Raw genomic sequence first — 23542 nt, forward strand, 5'->3', positions numbered from 1 at the left:
AAGTATAGTCGAATAAGGGGGTCAAATGTGCCTTTGAACCTTTGACATATGATGGATCCATCGATAGAGCATCAGAAAAAAACATTCAACTGTACACAATTTTATTAATTATATATTTTTCCAATTTTCAACTATATGTAGGATTCTCTGGAAACGGGGAGGTTAAATAAAATGTAACCCGCTGGTATATGTACAATATATATATGTGTATCTATTATATTTTAACAACGCGACTTCTCGCACGCAACTCGCCAAGACTCTCCGACGCGAACTTGCGACGATCTGATCTACGCACGGCACGGTGCTCGTCTTAAGAACGGTTCGATTTAACAATCGACGATCGCCCTAACCGAAAAGGGCGATTGCACGCCGTGTGCAAACCACGCCGTGTGCAAACCACGACGTGTGCAACGCTGAACTGTTAACGGATTCCCAAACATATCGGCGCCGGTCTGTCGCAGCATGACCTGGTCGCCCGCACGCACACACGCACACGTACACGCACACGCACTCACCCCACATATATAACAATGAAAATCTATTTAAATTAATAAAATAAAAAAAAGATGTGCTTTAAACGGGGCGCGAACCAGCGTCAAAAAGTCTGCAGCGTATCCACAGTCAAGCATCTTACTGCACCATCGCACCTCTTAAAAACACTGCTGATACTTTTGAATATAACTCGCATAGCACCTTTAATTTCGTGACTTATTTTTGTTTTTCTATTTTACACACCGTTCTATTCAACATTGAATTGTTTATAACCATAGAATATATTGGGTTGGCAAGAAAGTGATTTCGGTTTGCACCAGTAGATAGCGTTATGTTTGTTTCGTTATTCTTTTGTCAATGTTAGAATTTTTTTCTTTTGAGATTTGGTAGTCGATACCTTTAGGTTGCTATAGAAACAAATTCCGTGTAATTTCGTTTACAACTGTCAGTTTACGGTCAGTTTTAACATGGAGTGCAAAAATAAGCATTTTCGACACATTTTACTTTTTTATTTTCATAAAGGCAAGAAAGCGGCTGAGGCTCACAAAGAGATATGTGAAGTTTATGGTGTTGATTGTTTAAAAGAACGCACGTGTCAGAATTGATTTAAAAAATTTCCTGGAGATTTCTCACTGAAAGATGACCAACGTTCTGGTCGACCTTCTCGAAGTTGATGATGACAACATGAAAGCCATAATTGAATCGAATCGTCATATAACTGTGCGAGACATTGCAAAACAGTTAAATGTATCACACACAACAATTGAAAATCATATAAGACGTCTTGGACTTGTTAAGAAGCTCGATATTTGGGTTCCGCACGAATTGAGAGAAATTCACCTCACACAACTAATCAATATTTGTGATACGCATTTCAAACGTAATGCAATTGACCCTTTTTTGAAACGAATTATCACTGGCGATGAAAAATGGATCGTCTACAATAACGTTAATCGAAAAAGATCATGGTCCAAGCATGATAAACTAGCACAAACCATATCAAAAACTGAGTTGCATCAAAAAAAAATCATGCTGTCAATTTGGTGGGATTACAAAGGTGTTGTGTATTTTGAGCTGCTTCCAAACAACCGAACGATCAACTCAGATGTTTACTGCCAACAAGTTGTGAAATTGGAGGAAGCAATCAAAGAGAAAAGGCCAGAATTGGCAAATCGCAAAGGAATCGTGTTCCACCACGACAATGCGAGGCCTCACACATCTTTAGCAACACGTACGAAACTATTGGAGCTTGGTTGGGAAGTGATGTCGCATCCCCCATACAGCCCCGACCTTGCACCTCGGATTATCATTTATTTCGAAGTTTACAAAACTTCTTAAATGGTAAAAATTTCAGTAATAACGACGATTGGTTTTTTGCTGTTAAAGACCAGAAATTCTATCAGCGCGGGATCATGAAGTTACCAGAAAGATGGTAAAAGGTCATCGAACAGAATGGAAGATATTTGGCTGATTAAAGTTCATTCTTTGTATAGAAAAAGTTGAGTTTTATTTCACACTAAAAACGCGAAATTACTTTCTTGCCAACCCAATAGTTATCCATTAAAGGGAATACAAAAATTCAAAGTATAAATTGCTTTTTCACGTGAAAAATGCCGAAAATATCGGTTTTTGATTTTTGCTACTACGGCGCACCCTGCCAAAAAATCTGAAAAAATTCACAGATATAATCAATGACAATATGCATTTACAGTAATTATATAAATCTAGAGTCTCGAAAGCTTCAATACAAAATCGATATTTGTCTGCGTCTTTAATTTTTCACGCCCAGAATTTGGAATCGCAAACTCGGACAAAATTCTCGAACACTTATCTCAATAACTACAATGCACCAGATTTTTTTCATAATTTTCGTACTCGATTAAATAGGAGAAATAGGCACAAATTCGTTAATCCGGATTTTCCCTGTAACTACCCTTCCGGACAAGATAGAGGGTTGAAATTTGGCTCAGAATGTTTCATTCTAAAGACGTTAAAAAATGACGACAGGTACTCTGAATTATATTATTTTTAATTTCCCAAAAGACAGAGACCCCCATTCTTTCAGACACCAAAAAAATAACACAAAATGTATTGTCCGCATAAATATTTATACTCTAGCGATCGAGAAGCGAGTCATTAACAGAGCAGATCTATTCTTCGGGAATCTCGGAGGCAAGAGATCGCGAAAGGAGCATCGCGGAAGTAAAGAGGTAACGAAGAACGATGGAAAACGATCAAACGAGCCCGGAAATCCACGGAATGTTTCCCCCTGAGCCTTTGTTGTTCCATTTTCTGAAACGTCCGCGGTTGCACCGACGTCTTCGTTCTTCCGCGTCCAATTAGTCGATGCAACAATGCAGCGGGGATGCATCGCTACCCCCTCGTCGTTATTCGCAAGGGTCGACGCGGCAAGTTTGCTGGGAGACGACGGCGTTAACAGTCGACGGAAACGTCGTTGTGGATTCGCGAGCTCACAGTGTCTGATAATTGGCAGCGTCGGAACGCGGGGGTGCGTCGTCCTGGTGCGGGTCCTCGGCGACGAACCTACTGGAATTAATCGAATGTTTTTCTCTCCGTCCCGTGAACCGAAACGACGCTCATCTATATTAATAAACGAGGTGTTGCAGGCCATAAGTGTGCCCGAGCCACGGATTTATGGCCGAATAATCGTCGCGAAATTGTTTCGCCGCCGCGGTTAGAAACCAACGGGGTAAATTACTCGCGACGCGACCTGATTTATTAGAATAATCGACGGTAAATGTTCGTGACGACTATGGGAAATAAACTCTTTTTGTAAGGGATTACACGAAACTATTGGAAAATATTTCATCCCCATCCAGAAGAGGATTTGAATGTTTCTCTGAAGGATGACTTCGTATTTTTGATGTTTGAATATTCCATGCACGTTTAAATATTTTATTGCTCGGTGCTTTACATTTTTATTCCGAAGAAAACAGCTTGTAACAGTGTTACAACGTAACAGTTGTTATACGTGACGCAATAACAAACAATATCATTTTTTCTCCGAGAATTTCGAGTGAAATTTCTAAAATTTTCGACGCTTTTCTCCCATTTTCCCTAGTCCTGGATAACCTTTAGCCCGAGAACGTATTCCTCCGGCCAATTTACGAGTAGCAACATCTTTTACGTGCTTGAATTTTCAATGCTCGGCTCTTTGATCGATTATCTTCTCGGTCTTCCACAGCCTCGCTTACGTTTGACGCTTCGACGGTCTTCTCCGGATACTTTGGACCATCGTGTGCCTTCGTGGTTCCCAAATGAGAAACTCGTCGGAAAATCTATTAACTTTTCAGTCCGCTTCGACGACCTCGGCATTATTTTTTATCCAAGTGTGCTAATTTTAATGACTTCTATGTCATTAATTTACTCTGTGAAAGTTTGTGCCATTTAGCAGGATTAAGGGAAGAAACAGTGAACAATTTCGTGAGCAAAAAGGGACGATAACCAGAATGTTTGCGAAAGAGGATTGCACAAGATCAAACCGAGTCGACGATAAACATCGATAGAGAGAAAAGAGCCAATCTTTTTTTATCAAAAGAACTCTTTTTCCCTCGGTCTCCACGGTTGGCCTTTTTTGCCGTTTCTCTTCTCGTTGTATGTAAATAAAAGTATATCCTGCGGAGAAACACTTTTCATTGTGTACTCCACGGAGCCCGAGGGCTCCTCGAGATCCTTCGACGGCGCTTTTCTAAATCAGATCCACCTTTGCGAAATTTCTCGAGGAAACTACGAGTACCCTGCAGCATAAAAAAACCAGAACCTATTCAGAAACTATTCCTTCCTTTTTTCAATAAATCAAAAAATAATACAAGAAATTATTTTCCTAGCATAAATACGTTTGATAATTTCTAAAATAGAATTCTAAAAACACTCGCTTGGAACCTCGAATTGCAATAAATTCTTCGCTCAGAAGACATCAGATCGAAATATTATTAAAAATTTACGATGTCTTGTTATCATTTACCGATATTGGAAATCAGAGTTTCGATTTTGCTGTGTAAAATGGCTATTTAGCGAGGTCCTTGGGAATTCCTCGCGCAGGATTCTTGCACCACGTGGCGAGGATCGATCGCTGACGGTGGAAGCCCGGTCCCTTCTCGTTCTTTAAATAAAAAGTCATCCCGTCGAGTCGATGGCGGTTATTCTTGGACGACAGGTAAACGAAGCCTGGAATTGTACGCTACGATGCCGACAAATGTACCAGAAATTACGGCGACCCGTTCGAAGCCGCCTTTTTACAACAATAACTGGTTAGTTTCCCAGCGACAGGGTTTTTCCTATATTTAGAGTCCTTTCCGCGAACAACACGCAGAGTTAACGTTTAATTTTATATCCAAAGCAGGCGTGTTACTCCGTTATTTTTCCCCATTGCTCGAGTTGTTCGCGTCCGCCCGGTGAATCGTGGATCTCAAACGGAGAACAACGGGGGAAATTTTTCCGCGGGTGGAAAACTTGGTCTCGTTACTTTCGCGCGACGCGACGAAAAACTCGAGATTACTTCTCGCGATGGAAGAGTTTCGCAATTTTCTACGTCGACCGTTTATAACGCGTTCGTCCGGTGTAATTACGAGGCCCCCCGTACGTGAAAGTTAATCAATCAGCTGATTACTCGCACCTGATATTTCGCACGAACTGAAATTTCCTTTTTTCCCGCGATCTCTCCCATTAAACTTCGTCCAAATACTCGGCGGTGAATTCAGATCGTATCTGCTCGGACGCTAATTCGCGTCGCGATTAAATTAAAACGTTCGATCCAAGGATTTTTCGAAAGCTGTTATTAACGGAGCTAACGAATGCGGCTGAAAATAAATTGAAGGCGAAGTAAAAGATGGAGGAACGTCACGAAACAGACCGAGAAAATCGATCTTCGATACGAGTGTTTCTTCCACGAATCGCGGATTTCTAAACATCGAGCAAAGAATTTTCCGGTCCCTTTTCCCGCGGCCTTCGTTAATTTTCTCGGTTTCGACGTCACCGGTCGATCGATCGCAGACGAGGTGGCCTCACGTTCAGCAAATATTGTTCGTAAGTCTCATCCCAGACGGAGTTTCTCTCCTCGAGGAGGAATAAATCCGATCGTATTCCGCCGCGGAGTATTTTCCCGGCAGCTGAAATCGATAAGGAAACAGGGGCTGGCGATTGTCCCTGTTAAACTTGCCCCCCGATATCTGCGGGGGTAATTGTTTTTTAAGAAGGGCCGTCGTAAAAATTCGTATCGTTCGACGGGGCTTCCTCGAACGGAAAACTTTCTTCGTTAGCCCCGGAAAGTTTTACGCCGCGGTCGAGTTACTTTCATTAAGATTTTTTTAATAAGAGGCATCGTGTTCCCTAACCCGGTTCTGGCGGGGACCGGATAATATACGGGGTAATAATTTCAAAACCGAGAGATTTATTTCGATAGAGAAACACGAAACGTCCATCTTTTGTGCCGATTTAAAATTTACAACCGTTCCGCGTTCAATGTTCGTTCCCTTTCGAAATAGCTGAGTAAACAGAATCCGGTGAAGGAACTATTTTATCCAACCTGTGGGTCGCTTAATAAACGATATCGTGCGTCCTTGGACGATTCCAGTGGGAAAATCGCGCTGCATAGAAGAGGATTCGCGCCGGAGTTTGCGACGCGCAATTAGCGCGAGCCACGCTGATGTATCTCGCCGGGCAAACAGAATTCTCGATTTCTTTGTTTGATTTTCCGGTAATCGTGCCCCCCTCCCCCCATGGTGCACAAACACCGGCGGATTTTTCAATTAGCAGCTCTTAATAGACCGGTTGTTTGAGTGGCGCGGATTCCCCGGGTATTGCCCGATAATTAACGAGAAATCGCGATGTTGTAAGTCTCGGTGGCCCTCTCGCGAATAATACGCTCCGTGGGACTGATCTACAGCGCATCTATTTTCGCGCATTAATGGCGTCGTCTCGCGAGATCGGCCAACTGAGCAGACTAAATAACTGTGTCTTGATATCGCCATCTTCGAAGCACAGTGATTTCCAAAAATGAGATACTCATTTTTAACCTTATTTTTCAGTAGATGGTACATGACTCAATGCATATAATTCTGTTACAGGTGTTCCTTGTGCTGGTCCTGTCGCGCCCTAAGAGTGAGTCACAATATGTTTCCTTGTTATATTAAAAACGATGCAAGCAAATCGTTTGTAATTTTAAGAGTACAAGAATTACTTACGTTGACCGTCAAAGTTAAGTATTTGTCTTCTATTAACCCTTAAGTGGACTATTGAGACTGAAAGTTTAAACACTTTTATGGGGGTTTTCTTACTTTACGGAATCAAAAAACAACTTTTCTATTATTTTTAGAATTTTTACATATTCTTCACTTAAATACGCGTTGATTGCCGTTTGAAACTTTAAAATCGTCCAACCCGTTCATGAGTTATGATTTTTTATATATACGCATGAAATTTCAGGGAAACAGGTCGACGTATGGTCAGACATTATATTTTCGGTAAAGAATTTTTTTCTCGAATGTGCGTAGGATTTCGGTAGTATGTCTAGTGACCAAAAATGTTTGCAATTGACCCCTGCAATTAAAAATAATTTTTTTAGAATGATTTGAAATTTTTTAATTTCGCTGAGAAATTTGTCCACATTCCTGAATTTTTTTCTCGAAACGGCGTAAGATTTCGGGGATATGTGTATTGACCAAAAATGATTGTAATTGATCCCCGCAGATAAAAATAATTTTTTTCGATCGATTTGAAATTTTTTTTCTGCGCCGCAAAATTTAAGCACCTACCCAAATTTTTTTCTCGAAAGTACGTAGGATTTCGGGGTACGCCTATTCACCAAAAATGTTTGTAATTGACCCCTGTAACTAAATATAATTTTTTTTAGCATGATTTGAAATTTTTTATTTTCGCTGAGAAATTTGTCCACCTTCCTGAATTTTTTTCTCGAAACGGCGTAAGATTTTGGAGATATATGTATTGACCAAAAATGATTGTAATTGACACCCGCAGCTAAAAATAATTTTTTTAGATCGATTTGAAATTTTTTTTTTTCGTCGAAAAATTTAGACACCCCTATCGATTTTTCTTCGAAATTAGTTTTTCATTTTTAATAAGTTTATTTGACGCTGTACGGAAATGTTGTCTAATATTTTTTTGTAGGTATCCATGAGCCCTACTTCAGAAAAAAGTTTCATTCAAATATATTCACTATCGTAAGAGTTATGGCTGTTTGAAAATTAGACCATTTTTAAGGGGGTTTTCTCACTTTACGGTGATAAGGAACAAGTTTTTCAATATTGTTAGAATTTCTACATATTCTCCACTAAAATACACGTTATTTGCATTTTTAAAAATGAAAATCCTTCAATCCGTTCAGGAGTTATGATACTTTAAAGATACACACGAAATTTCGGAGAACGATTATCTCATATTAGATTTTCGGTAAGGAATTTTTTTCTCGAAAGTGTTGACCAAAAATGATTGTTATTGACCCCCGGAAACTAAAAATAATTTTTTTACAAGGATTTGAAATTTTCTTTTTTTCACCGAAAAGTTTTTTGATTGGTTATGGCAGTCAGATTGTGCCACCAAGGTCCATAAGGTGCAAGGTCTACTCGTATACCGCGTCTATAGCGATACTACGCGCTATCGACGGCAATCCATTTATCGGCTGGCCACTATTAATGGTCCGTGCGTACACGGATTAACGTCAATGGACGTCGTGACGCTGGTCGCCGCGTGCACGCACAGGCGGCCCGACATTGTGGAGTTTTTGATCGTGGTCGCCTAATATCCCCCCACAGTCAGGCCAGTGGGTAAACTGGTTTTGGGGTTGAACATCCACGAGCCGCGATACCGAATCAACCGGTGCGGACGTTGCATTAAGTCTGATGGATCGTGCATAGTCGCCATTTTAGTTACGTTAACAATACACTGAGATTATCCGTCGACGACGGTCGAAAAGCTTCGAATGGTGCAATTCGCGATGCAGATTCTATCAACGAGGAATATCCAAACGTTCTGAAGAGGAATATATATTCGTTATTAATATCCAATGCTGGATGTCCCTTCAAAGGGGACAGCCGAGTACAAAGGTTTAACTCTCTTCATTCACGATTTTAATTTAATTTGTTACTGATGTTACACGGAACCGAGAAATCAAATACTGCCCTTTTGTCATTATAATTTTATTAGTATCCGTTTATTCGCCTACTTAAATTTTCTACGTGAAACTTGGTAAGGTTAATTCGATATTTAAACTAAAGCAGGTCAAAAGAACCAAGAACCATTCTACTGGTCCTTCCAAGTAGTATCGGTCGAAACCTAGTCAGACGCCGTCACGAATCTCAGGCTACTTAATCCGTGGACGGGTTTGTCGACGAGTTTTCCGATCGTGTCGCCAATTTATCGTGCCTTTATCGAAATTAGAGAAGGAAAACCAAAAGGCGGAGAAAGAAGGGCGCGACTGGTGAACGCAGATAAAACGGTCGAAGGGAAAAAAGGTAGGAGGAGTAACGGAGGAGGGGGGATGGAAAAGGCAAAGCTTTGCCCACAGGCGTACTGTTCATTTGCCTCTGACAGAACGGATTAAAGGGATTCGTTCGTTTCGCGGGCACATCGTGCCCCTTCCATCTCCATCGACCCCCTTCGGGGCGCGCCCTTAGTTTCTCTCACCCTCTTTCCGGGCGTTGGATTGTTTGCGGGCGTCGGGTACACCGAACAGAGGGTCTCTACGTGACGAAACGCGAGCAGAGGAGACCGGGTAAATGGAACGAGCTTTTACGCCACGCGATACGCGGCCCCTTCAACCCCCTGTTCCGGCAGCTTCTTTCAACCTCTCGCCAAGCGACGATTTCGCGTTTCTTTCCGAATTCGCGCTTTCGTTCGTTTAAAAGTTCCTCCGTCCAGGGATCCGTCGACGTTGCACGCGAGAATTAACCTCGTTACGGGCGAATCGAGCCTCGATCGAGCATGGCGTTCCTTCGAACCGGAAACGGTAAACGTCGCGGCTCCCGGAGGCCCTGGAAACGTTGAATATATGCCCGACAAAGCTCCCCTAACGATTAAATTAGCGGAAACGCAACAATTTTCGACGCTGTTGTAGGAATTATTTTCAGTAAATCACTCGTGGATGCGTATCGAGGTACAAATTAATTATTTTGAGGCGTTTTAGAAACGATAATGTGCATTATATAACAAATCTCTCTTACAATTCACAAAAACTCACGAAAACTCTCTCACTTTCCCCGAAGCTTACATGTTTCTTCGAATTCATCTCCTTTCACTTTATTTCGTTTACCTTAGACACAGTCATCAGCCATTGGAAGAACGCATTTACACGATAATTTTAAGTGGTCTGTCTCAAACTGCAAGTCTGTATCTGCAATAGATTCACTCGAAACATTCCTCAGCCATACCAATTAATAAACATCCGCACTACGAACAGCGAAAGAAGGAAATTTTTCGTCCAGAGAGAATTGTTTTGAAGGGCCAAAATAATCGTTTGACCCTCTTGTTTCCGGTTTGGTTTTAACAATCGAATAAAAGGGAACGTTCTCGTCGTAACGACGACTCTAGGTTTTACGCCGCGGAAATTAGGTGGCGAGGAAGAGGTCTTCAGCACCTCCGAAATTACTATTGCCCCGGAGGATCCTCTATCTGATCCCATTCCGCGCGAGTTCTCGCTCCGCCATTGGTTTCACGAAAGTCTGAGATCCCTTATCGAACGATAGCGGTTACTTTCGAAATTAATTCGCGAACCGTGGCACTCGAATCTCGTTAGTACAACAAACGATATTTATATTATTCCTATAATCGAATATCACCCAGAATCTCGTTCTGGCGACGCAAGTTTTTACGTCGAAGGTCAAGTTGCAAAGTTCACAGAAAGCGTATAACGCCACTTAATGAAAGGTCGATGATCTTCGAGGGCCTAGGGGACGCGATCCAATATTAAGTTGCCTTAATTATTACGATATCGCGTTGCAATTTTCTTAAAACACGACGAGTATCGATGTCGTCCCCGTTGCCAATAAACGTAATCTTCCGCCAGACGTTCTACGTTTCGTCGTGGATTGATGGTGACAGCGTCGCTAGAAAGATAATTAACTCCAGCCCGAAGGTCTCTTCTTCTTTTTACCGTCTCTTCCCTTCGTTGTCGATACGCGCTGTCCGTTTACTCGGGTTTCATTTTCCGCGGACGATCGCGAAATTATCGAGACTCGCCGAACATCGTCTGGATCTGTTAGCTAACCTGAGATCCACGGATTATTTTCCACGAAAGGTTTCACTCTTCGATAGAAATTAATAAAAGCGCCTTTAAAAAATTACTGTATTTTTATTCGATAACATTGTAGCGTTATTCGGGATTTGTTACGAATAAAATGTAAATCTAAAAATACTCCAGAGAAAATACTCATCAAAAGCTGAGACATTGATTGCATTTCTAGCGACATCGAGAGCACCAAAGCGCGTGACCTACAAACCCTCTGATCCGAAGATCACGACCATGTTTTCTACCCTCCAGCAACCACAAGGGGTAGGACTCGAAACGACCTCTTCGAATCATAGAGGATCAGGCAATCTTTCTCGCCCAAGTGATCCAATTTATTTGAAACCTTAACAGTTAATTTAACACGCACAATGACGATCGAAACAAATATTATCTTGCCTTGGAGCACAGTTTAATTGCCATGAGTTTAGAGTTTGGTTTATTTTTAAATCGAGTCAAGTTTTTAAAGGGTTCTCTTTATCATAGCGTTACGCTGCGCCGTTTCTGGCGTCGATATTTCGCTCCGATTGTCTTCGTATTCGTTGGAACGAACTGGAGGCTTCCAGTCGTTAACAGGGATCGTCGATTCAGCGACGATTACTTTGTTAAGCCCGGTCCGCGTACATTTTCGAACAGCGTAATTTAATTAAAGAACGACCGTCGGCGAGAAATTTCGTGCGAACGAACTTCGATAGTTCATTCGCCGTCGAAGTCGACCCATTTAGCCTCGGTATCGATCTCGTTAATCGTGAGTCAGTTAATTGTTACAGTAGAAGTAGCAGTCACTTACCGTGCTCGTAATATGGATCATTCGCCAGCAACGACGGTGTCTTTTCCGCGGGCGATGCAGATCCCGATATTATGGGCAATTCGAACTTTACGGTTGTTGGTCCGAGACTGGGAAAAATACTCCGCGGTTCTAACGTTTCGATTCTATCGGACTCGATTCATGTTTGCCTTGAAAACAAGAAGGAAACCCAATTACGGTTGCTTGTTTTCTTCTCGGTTCGACGAGCGAAATACTCTTCGATCCACGGTTACGGATCACTGAACTGCAAGTTCCTTCGGAGTATTGAAAATTAAAAATATTAAGGGGCCGTTCTACCTTGTAGGCACGAAAAATACATGTTTCTTTGTGATTTTTTTGGGCGGGCTATTTAAGAGCGATTAATTCCGTGTTTTGTAGATACATTTATTATATATTTAACTATATTTACGAATTTTTTCAACGCATAATATCTATTGATTACGCTGTTCTTGTTGATCAACGAACAACAGTTTTTACGAACGTGATATCTTGCGAACAAGTTATCCGAAATCCAAAAACCAACGATATTCTTAATGTAAATGAGTGTGGCTATAGCATGAACTAGGATCTTTTCCAAAAACCAAAAAATGGCAAAATGGCAGCTATTTTACGAAAAAATACTGAATATTCCTGCACATTCCCAACTCATACCTGCGAATCGTCTATCATGAATATATTATGTTCATGAAAAACAACTGATCCATTGGCGATTTCGCCCTGGGCATTTGGAACGGGGTCCATGCGACAAACGCAGGCCCAACACGGCACTGAAATGAAGGTGGTGGGGCACATTTGCCGTCCCAATCTGCTAGAGTATCGCTTACACCCCTCGGTTTTTCCTCAGATACCTACCCGAGGTCCCTCGGGCCGGATGGGCTTTTACTACCGGTTTCTTTTGTTCAAAACCGCAAAATCTCGAACTTTGAGGGCATTTTTCGACATTATCCCATCTGATATCGAAGTTAAAAATGGTATCAGTCGATTCGCCTTGGCGAGACCTTTCCAACGGTGTATAGCATATGCTGTACGCTCTTGGGTCAGTAAACCCCTCTATGACTTAACATTGTCCTTTCACGTCCAGTTGTTATACCTGCGGGTGGTACATTGCAGCAGGCTATAACTTCGTTAGTTTTTCAAATTTCAATTTAATATTTGGTAGATATATTTTCGAGACTACATGCTAAAAGAAAATGCAAAAAAAATTCGATTTTTTTAATCCCACAAAGTAAAAAGGCAACTTAAAGTTTTACGTCCAGTTATACCTGCGGGTGGTACATTACAGCAGGCTATAACTTCGTTAGTTTTCAGAATTTCAATTTAATATTTGGTAGATATATTTTCGAAACTACACACTAAAAGAAAACGCAAAAAAAAATTCGATTTTTTAAATCCCACAAGGTAGAAAGAACCCTTAAGGTGGCTCTAATACAGGGTGCGGTTATTATTTTAAAATTATAAGACAAAATTTATTAAAAATAAATACCATTCGTGATTTTTTACTGGCATTTGAAAGTTGAAGGGATTTTTCCGTAAAAGAAAAGAAGCTAGTTAACGTATCCAAAATTAAAAATATCAAGGTGGCTTTAATGCAAGTGGTTATTATTTTAACGCGGAAATATGCATTGCATGAAAATTATAAGGTGGAGTTTATTAAAAATAAATTCCATTCGTGATCTTTGGCCGTTGAAAGTTGAAATTTGAAGGGTTGAAGGGATTTTGGTAGCCCGCTTTGGCGTCCTTTGGGTTTCTCCGCGACGGCGAGGATAATTCTCCGTAAAGGAAAAGAAGCTAGTTAACGTTTCCAGGATATTATCACGGCCGGTCCTTGACACTTCCATTTCCCGTTTTCACGTCCTTTCGTAGCCCCTCTAATCCCTATATTCGCCAGCGGGATGGACTCGGGAGCCTGGCCGATCACAGTTTCGAAAAAGAGACCGCGCGAGAGGCGAGATCGGATCTCGAGGATTTAGCGAACGAGGAGAACAAATGGCCCCCGGATGCGAGAGAACTCGAAGATATATCGACTCCATGAAAGACGTCGTTCCCGTTCGTTTCCTTCCACTGGGTTAACAAAAACTTTAAGATAGAGCTCTAACAGTCTATTAACTATCGGCGGTCTGGCTACCCTTTCCGGATATTGTGGGATACTTGCACGTGGTATGTCGACTAATACCTTCTCGAAGACCTATTCCCTTCGAGGAAGCTAACAAATTACTCCCCGTCACGAATTCCTTCGAAATGCTTACTCCGATCTCTAGACTGATACCATAAAACAACCAAAGTGAAATTTATATTGTCCATCAGGAGTTCTCTGCCAACGTGATTCACTCTGTACTTTCCTCTTCTCATATTTCATTCTTAATTTCAATTGAAAAGCAGTGTTCGCGCTCGAAATGATTGTGGTTGGATTGAGATGTATTTGGTTCGTGATTTGAGAGTTTTTGAGGTGCTTATTTTTCAACAATAATAGGGTGGACTGTATAAATGTGTTATTGAACGCGACGAGCTATATGAGGAACTGTTCCCCCCGTTCTACTTTAACAAATGCGTTCAAACTTTTCGGAGACAAGTTAAGAGAGCTGTTCTCTTAAAGAACAAACTAAGAGTTGTTCGATCAAAAGACAAGTTAAGAGTGAGAGTGTTCGTCTCTCAGAAACCAAGCTAAGAGAGCTGTTCTCTCAGAAGGCAAACTAATAAGAGTGATTGTCGTATCCGGAGTTCGTTTCCTTCTCAGCTTAGATCCCCACCAAGAGGTGGTTTAGGGGTGGTTTTCTGATTCTTCTGTGGAATCCAGACTGTATTGGCCATCGACTTGGAACAGGAGGACCCATTTTCCTGTCCCATTTCGACAGGAAACTCCTCCTTCACCTCGGTGGTGGAGGAAAGTCCCAGGCTACCCTGGCGAGGGTGGACGAGGTTTCCTTCCCAAGTCGAAGGCCGCGTTAATTTACCGAGGAAGAAACAGAACTTCGGATTATCAACGCAACAAGAAGTTGCGTCTGGTTTGCAACCGTTTTATGGCTATATCATTCCACGTGTCGGCGATGGCCGTTGTCGTCGGTGCCTAGATTTGGCCTCGACGACCACCCGCGGAACAATATAGCCCTTCGCTGGTCAACTCGAGTGTAGCGTTTCTTTCATTTACCAAAATTCTTTTCTTTTACACTGAAATTTGCCAGATGCGGGAGACTCGGAGACCTTCGCAACGTAACCGATTCTGCATCTGGCAACATAGAGGACCGGAAACAACCCGAATTAGCCAGCGTAATGTGCGTATTTTTGTTTCCCGAACAAGCAGACCGGAGAAGAATAGAAATTTGCTTAACCAACGACGAAGAAATTATAATATTAATATCTGAAGGATAGTTTTCGAAAGGGGCCATTTTTGGTATTTGTCGAAAGTACATACACCGTGAGTCTTTTAGAAAAATTAAATCGCGAATGTAGTTTGCAATAAAGAACATGCAATTTTTATATTATGATTCACTCTATAGTCTCTATAGTCTCTTTTCATATTTTATTTTTAATTTAAATTGAAAACTCGAGTACTCGAACGTTATATAAATCGCGAGCCATCGCGAGGAAGACGGATAGCTCGAAAACTTCTCGTTGCCGGGGGTTTCTCTATTTTTCCGCGGAAAGTGTCGGTAATTTATCGAAACCCTCCGATTTCCCTCGAACAAACTTTCCACTCCCCTTCCAAGTGGTTTTACGCAAAGTTCGCCCCGCGAACGGGGAGCCGCGAAAATTCTGAAAGTCCCTCTTTCGTTGCTCCGGGTTCTTGTCCCCTTTCTCCGGTTTTTCGAGAGTTCCGTAACTCGAACGCCGAGATGCTGATTCCGCGGAATACACACAGAGTTCGGAATTTCATTTCGCGGCGAACGGATTCATTGGATACGGACGCATAGTTTGCGCAGAGATCCCTGTTTGGTAGGGATCTCCGATATAACTATGGAAACGTGTTACAGCGGTTCAAAGCTCGCCTGCATTCCTCCTTCGGGGAATAAAACTGTCGAACGGTATCGAGAATTTATTACAAAATAACTCATCTGTCTCCCCTTGTACGACACTGAATTAAAGTATCGAATACAAAGTAAATATCGTCTCTCGATAAATTCTGGAACTCGGCATTGTTAAACTGGACAATATCTCGTATTCGTGAATCAAGCTTGGAGTACAATCGAGGATGAAAAAGAGATATTTAAAATGCATATGTATTGTGGTAGATAAAATTGACAGAAATGAATTTTAAAGACATCGAACTATCTTATAATATAATATACAGTGACTATCGCGTGAATTTTTTACGATGACTGGATGTAAGGGAAATTCGTAGATGAGCCCTGGCCAGCTTAGACCAGTCTGGGAAGAGGATTTCTGGTTCGAATCTCGATCCTTTTCCTCCCTATAGTCGTCGGAAGAGGGATTTGCCGGCGGGTCTGAAGTTTCAAGTGTATTGCGAACAGTCCTGAACGACCACGTTGGTAAACCGCACTGTAGACAACAGCCATTCGAATCTTAGAGCCAGGGTGAGCGTCTGGAGAGTCGCATTGATTAGATCAGTCGTCAAAAGGCGCATCCGGGCACGTAATTCGGATCCAATAAAGTGGTCCTCGACGTCTCCATATTCTCTCCCTAACTCTCGATACAGATCCTCGAAAGGAAACTAATTCTAATTAAAAATTTCTCTCGATGGAAAATCGTTACGTGGACCAAATATTTTTCGACGACACCGAAGAGTATTCGAGTCGACTGATTTCAGCCCCATCGATCTGGATCGCGGCTCGTCGAATACGCGCCGGGGGAAATCATCGCGAGGAAATCGCGACGTTACGTAAATCGCGTACGGAATATCGCGTGTCGTTTGCATTGTTTCTTCGCGTCGAGATAGGGGAAGAATCGCCGCTCGTAACGCGGACGAGCAACGTTATCTTTCTCTTCCGGCGGAAGATCCACCCAGCGCTCGTCGTGATTTCACCTGGGACTTTGGTTGCATTTTTTTTTTTACGAATCCGCTCGACGACGTTTCTCCGTAATTAAAAATATAATATTGCCTGAAACACAAGGGGCAGAATTTCAATTTAAATCTCTCTTTCGTCTTGAGGGGGGAAAGAATTAAAGTTAGTTCCATTTACTGTACGAATTCAACCGAAACTCCATTTACGTTGCACGCTCGAAGCAAAAGTTATTAATTACAGCATCGTGCGCGCAGAATTATTACCGTAAATAAATTATTTCGAGGCGAGATCGTCCACCCTCCGGAGTGTTTTCGATTAAATGAAATTTTCGAACTAGATTATTTCGCCCTTTGTCCCGGGAGAAGTTTATGGATCCGTTCGTACGGGACGTGCACCGAAACTCGTAATCGAAACTGCATATCCAAAGCGACCTATCGACCCGACGTCGAGCGTCGCGAGGGTGGAGGGTGCTGTTTCGAGCATTCGTTCCCTCCAGAGGGGGGGGGTTGGAAATGTCTCGGGCCTTTTCTCCCAGTCGCCCCGAACATGCGCGAGACATTTTTCTATCGTTGAAGGACCCGCGGGAGGACAAGGAGAGGACAAAAGCGAAGGCGACGCCGGAGGACGAGCGCAGGGAGGGTAAAAACATCCCCCCTTTGGCCCTTTACGGCCGCGCGACAATGAACGGGAGCTTCCTACGTGCTGGGACAAGCCTCTCTCTTGGAAATAAAATGTCTTCGGAGACGCTCGCCACGGTCTTTCTCTCCGCGAATTCCTGTGGCGCTTAATTAACGAGGCGTTCGCAATTAGTAGAGGGAAGACCCATCGGAGAGCCTCGCTGATTGGTCAGCATTGTGTTGCGTAATAATATTGCCCTTTTGCAACGCGGCCCGCGAACTGTCTCGATCGTAGATTTAAAGTGAAAATCGAGCACAGGCTATTCTCTGGCGAAATAAATTATTTATTCGATAAACAAGATATTTAAAAAATGTGAAAAAATCCAAGGTGGTACAATGAGAGTTCGCGATCAAAGACGATCTATTTGAGAAACGTGAGAATATAAATGTCCTTGTTGGAGCATAAAAATTGTTTAATTTCAATAATCGAGGCCAGTGATATGTCCTGCAACAATTCTCCTAGACTGTTTAGATATCGTCGTGTATTTATGGTGCTGGTACATTTTAGTTATGGGTCCCGGAATCGAGACAATTGCTAACATCGTTACACGGTGGATCCGTGGCGCGATGCACGTCGCGAAACAGAGTAATTCGCATTCGCGCGGGGCAGGGGGTAAATTTATTTGTGAATAGATTAGGACAAGTTCATTAAGTAGAATCAGACTGGCGGAGTCAGCCGTGGGAGTCCGTTGGGAACGAAGCGATGTTATACGAACGCGATGTCGTGCGCGATACGGTGCTCGAACAAGACCGCAGACACAGGCCTCCGCATGCTGCATCGACGCCAACGAACAACCAGCTACAACAATCGTGCGTCATTATCACCCACTCGTGGGATTTATTCTCTTAACCAGGATAAATAGCGCTTCGACCGGCCCCAGACGCTGCTACCGCTCGTGTTCGAAACGATTTCTTGGACTACTGTGCCAGATTACGTTTTAAATAGCTCCTACCACTCTGGGAAACGAGCTCAATAGTAGTCTGCGATATCAGACTATCTATCGTAATGTTCTGTAAAATTTTATTCCACTCTGCGAGTTCAGAAAATAGGTCTACGTTTGGTCTGCTTGAGAAACGATATCGATGAATTAAGAAAATTGTTAAGGGTGGTTTTTCTTTGTTCTCGCTTAATCTGGTGTTAAAAAATATTCTTTTCATTTGATCAGAGACTGCAAGAAAAATTTTGTCGTAGAATTGCTTTTACGAGCATCACACGTTGAGAGAAATAATTTCGTAAGCTTTCCAAAAGTCCTCTGTTATCGTCGCGTTGAAGAAGGTCCATCGCGTAGGCGTTTCTTTCCGTGGAACATCCGCCAGGAAAAAGGGAGGATCGATGGTAGAAACCGGAAAAGAAGCGAGGAATCGCCGGTAACAGGGAGCTGTCTTGACTCGTTCGAGCGTAAAGCGACCGATCGCGTGATGGCCGGGGCTCTTTTTAACGACACGGACACGCGACGAGCGCACAAACGACAGCCGCCGTGAGAAAAATTGGATCTTCCGGTCGGCCAGTTCGTACCGGAACGTCGAACGTTCGCGGGTTACTGCGAATAATCAATAAACCGAGTGCACGGGAAACGGTAAATAGATGTATCTCCGTTGACCCGAACGACGGCAACAAAGAGAAAAAAATCGACCGATTTCAGATGGGATCGCCTCGATTTTCCTGTTCGTTTACGACCACCCTCGACAAAGACACCCGAGTGTGCTTTATCGGACGCGACCGATCGACCGTGGATGTATCGACTGTCGAACGAAATCTCGATCGTTTCGTTCGGTTAAACAAAAATCGAGCTCTTGGCGAAATTAGTTTCCCCAGCGCGTGCAAAGGACTGTCGAAAATCGTAAGAATAGAGATGGGGAAATTATAATATTGGTTTCTGACAGTTCTCGAAGGGGGCCATTTTTGGTATTCGTCGAAAATTGTAAGGAACCAGGGAAGAATAGAAATTTGCTTGACCAACGATGAGAAAATTATAATACTAATCTCTGAAGGACAATATTGGATATTATGGGATATATTCAGAGCGACATTCGTATAACGACAAACATTTATTAGTAATCACGCCTCGCTGTAGCAGTTGTTAAGACGCTGTCTATTGTTTTTTAAATATATAAGTATCTAGATTCTGGATATTCCCGAATCTATCGGGTGAATTCTTTTATACATCCACAGGTACAATAACGTCTATTTTACATTAGTCGTTTAAGTTTTGTATTGTATTTATAGGATTTCCAACAGACAATTTTCGAAAGAGGCCATTTTTGGTATTCGTCGAAAGTATATAGATTTAAACGCGCCTTTCAGAGAGGTTAGATCGTGAATGTAGTTTGCAATAAAGAACATGCTTTACAGTTATTTGCAGTAGTTTCTTTCCTCGCAAAATAGCGATCTACTGAAATCTTCCACGGAACTGGCGGTCGAACGGACGTCGGGACTGATTGCGAGAGAAAACGCAGGTCTCTAAAACCGAAGTTGTTGATGGTTCTTTAGCAGAGTTGAAGACGAGAGATGCTTCCGTGCTTCTTATCGAGCTCCGCCTCTTTTCTAACCGGTTCCGCGAGGTTACCGCGGTCCTTTTGTAAGAGAGAAGTTACACACCTTCTTTTCCGTGGATATAGGTCAAGAAGGACGGGTCCGAGGGAGGTTTTCGCCCGTGTTCGGCCATTACGACGTCGAACGTAAAACCGTTTATCACCCCGAACCCCTTTTGCATGCCTAACGACTGACTTCCATCGCTTTTTCCACCGCTGCGATCTTCCACTCAAACTCCCCAAGAATGGCTCCGGTCAGAAGTCGCTTAGAAATTGGCCAAACAATTTTCCCCACTGTCATTCGTTAACTAACATTATCGTTGTTCAGATAACACTGAAAAGAGACGAGTTACTTGGTAAAAATCGTGTTGGATCAAACATTTTGGCCCGATTGTTCTATTATTACACTTAATCGATGCACTTAAAGGGCAATACGAACCCAATAAATGTTCTCATTTATTTCACAAGTGGTTAATATTCGATTTGGTCGCCGTATAACTGAATACGTAACAATCCGATAATTGGACCATATTTGTGTAACTTCGTCGTATCTTTAAACACGGTACAACTTTCGATACTGTTCGTAGCAACACTTAACGCGATCCTGCGACATAAACAAAACGTAAACGCAATTATCGTATCGTTAAATAAATTTCCAAAGCACCCACGCGAGTTCATTAGATCGTATCGTGTTTGTTTGCTTTCTTTCGCGAACAGTAACTCTGTGCGTAAAGGGATAATAGGGCTCTTAATTCGCTGAATATACAAATTGTCCAATGAAATAATTTCTCGAATGCGAACTGCAGCTAGCACGGTTCCCGAAACTTGTTACTTTGGTCTCCGCTGTAATATTGATGGTGTGTTGCTGCAGCAAACCGCATGGATTAGTTTGGCGGTTTAACGAAACGTCGAGGCGGTCGTGGTGTACACAAAGGATCGATGGCATCGACGGCGACGTAAAATCGTTGGAAAATTTGATCAGCATCGAGAATCGACGACGAGGATGGCAGGAAAATCAGGGGGGGGGGGGGTTGAAAATGAAAAAGAGAACAGCGTAGAACGCGTTGCCCCGTTTCCATGCAATTTCACAGCGGGACGTGACGTTGTGGGAGTAGTACACCGTCAGTCGAGGCAATAAAATTCTGTAATAAGCATTCCTTGCCGGTCGCGCGACGTATTTCGAAAATGCCTGAACCAGCGATACCGCTTTTAACGGCGAATTTCAAATTACGACGGCGTACCGGAATTCTGTGGTACCAGTTTTACGAGAGGATCGATTCCCGTCGTTACTGCGCACGGCCACTGAGAAAACTTCGTCTGATCTGTTTCTGTTTCTGTATCGAGAGAAACGATTCGACTTCTAGCCCCCCTAAAATGCATAAAACTCAAGCTGATACAAAAGAGAATCGAATATCGAAGCCGTAGACTGCGTCCAAAAATGCTCGTATAAGTTTCACTTGGATAACAAGTCTTAAAAATGAAATATTTAACTGTGAAATGAACAGTGCAATAGAATATCATGTATTCTAACGAGACTATGAGAAACCATTTCTTGCAATCGTTCCTGTGTCGCGGACCTTATCGTGGCGCAATTTTCCAAGCATTAAGGCCGTCGCGGCGCGTTCGAAGATCGTTTTCACGCTCTCCACGGTTTTTACGCGTCAAGTTTCCGCAATGATAGGAGTCGTTAAGCCGCGGCGCGCGTCTCAGGATTCCTATTCAACGCCCGTTTGGCCTCCATGGATCGTTAGATCCTCGAAAGAATCGTCGTCGAAAAGAATCTTTCAATTTGCTCGCTTCGCGAGTGAGCTCCTTTTACAACTCGGAATTAAACAATTTGAAACCTAAGAAAGAATGTGCCGAGTGAAACAATTTTGAAAAATACTGGATTAGAATATCGATTGCGAGGAGAGGACTTTAAATGGCTGTGGGGGAGTTTGACTGCGGGAGAACAAAGGAGTTAATATTGGAGAAGGGAGTCGCGGAGAAGAGAGTCTTTGGAAGAGAGTTATAGAGCGAGAGTCGCGCGAAAAGTTAAATAGACTTTAGGGTAAATCGAACCTCGGAGTACAGGGTTCTCACGCAATCTACTTTCTTTCAATGTACACACGTTATAGTTTGAAGAAGTTTCTTCTCGCTACTGAACCAGTTGAAAATGGACCCTGTAAAATGGATCGTATCGTCATAGAATATTTCTAACAAATAATCTATTTGCGAAGACTCGATAGTCGTTCTAATTTCTCTCTTGGAGATTCCCGCGCTGGAATCCGGGGTACGTCGAAGAATTTGAAGGATTCGTCCCTGTTCGGTGAAGTTTGATAAGAAAATGGGCGCGCTTGACCGAGATGGAGAGGTATTAGGTGCGGTATCACGAGCCCCATAGACGGATCCAACGTTAATTAACGTCGGCGCGCGTGAGGTTCCGTAAATTCGTACTAATTGCAACGGTGCATTTGCATAGGTAGATCCCGCTTGATACGCGCCAATACGAGCCGAGAGACCCCACGGTTCATTATGCACAGGAATTATTGAAGCGACTATTGACGCTCGAAAATTAGAAAAAAGCGTCTACATCGTCTGGAGGATGACTTTCACCCTCTCGCGACCGTCTCGAGTTGCTCTAAAATATGAAAATATATTCATCTGAATGAAATCACTATGTTCCACTGGGAAAAAATAATCAGAGTTCGGTAAACCATAGAAAATTTTTGTTGGTAGTGAACTTCCGTTAACATCGATGGTCATTGAAAGTACAGTGCAGAATTATTTAAAATTACGTCGTTATATTAATCCTTTGCACTCGACTGTCCCCTCTGAAGGGACATCCAACGAAGAATCTCTGTACGATGATTATATTTCGTAAGAAAGTGTGTTTTCGTTATTAGTAGGTGGTCGAAGGAGAGTCTCTGAGTGCAAAGGGTTGAATACTACGTTGACTTTCGAACGACGTTTCGACACACTTTGTTAGAGATGCCCAGCGATTACAAACAGTTTGAAAATAATTGGATGGAACGTAATGGACCGGTCTTATGGCCCCGCGGGCCACCAGATTTAATACCACTGGACCGAACAGTGCAGTAATAGGGATTTATCACAAGTTTGGCTACTCCAACACTGCGGCTCGAGTCCCTTCGCGCAAGAAAGTTACGCGGGCGTGATAGATAGTGGAAGGCAGGTAATTTATATAGATGGTATATAACTTCCTCCAAGTAGGGATCCGCGAAGATTTGGTGCAACTTACGTCCAGAAGAGTCCGATAGCTATTAATTATGTCGATCGGTACGAGCCGGCCACCAGGATCACTGAGAATTCTATTTTATTCGATTCGTGTTTAATCGTTTCCATTAAAACATTCAAAGACTCCAAGATCTTTTCAATCCAGCAACCTCGTATACAAGCTAGAAATTATCAGCGAGCTCTCGTTATCGAAACATCTTTCAACCCCAATAATTTCGACTTGCAACTAGATTTGATGCTATCTTGGACACTCGAAGTAGGGATCCAGAAGAGACCGATAGCTATTAATTATGTCGATCGGTACGAGCTGGCCACCAAGATATACTCGCATATAAGCTAGAAACATCATTCAACACCAATAATTTCGACTTGCAACTAGATTTGGTGCTATCTTGAGCACAAAAAGTTTGGGTACTCCGCGACTGTCGCTTCGGTCTCTTCAACCAAATCCGCGCGCGATGGACACAAAGAGGATCCGTGCTGCATTTCGCGGTTTCACAAAGGGAGAAACTCTGAAAGGGAAAAGGTTCGCAAGAAACAAAGAGCCTCGCCTCGCGTTTTCTACGGTCAGGAGTCGCAC

The 23542-nt window shown here is 42.6% G+C and overlaps 1 protein-coding gene across 2 annotated transcripts in view; it reads left to right on the plus strand.

Annotated features, from left to right (window-relative positions):
• LOC122400918 (RNA binding protein fox-1 homolog 2-like) overlaps positions 1-23542 on the plus strand; it is a 324965-nt gene that overhangs the window by 77835 nt on the left and 223588 nt on the right. For both annotated transcript variants that reach the window (XM_043402678.1, XM_043402679.1), the window contains one exon: positions 6579-6612. The gene's annotated coding sequence lies outside the window, so the exon portion shown is untranslated. The remainder of the gene's footprint in view (positions 1-6578; positions 6613-23542) is intronic.

The sequence above is a fragment of the Colletes gigas genome, unplaced genomic scaffold (assembly GCF_013123115.1).
Source record: "Colletes gigas isolate AHSC1104 unplaced genomic scaffold, ASM1312311v1 Colletes_gigas_Sc00020, whole genome shotgun sequence".
Lineage (NCBI taxonomy): Eukaryota > Metazoa > Arthropoda > Insecta > Hymenoptera > Colletidae > Colletes > Colletes gigas.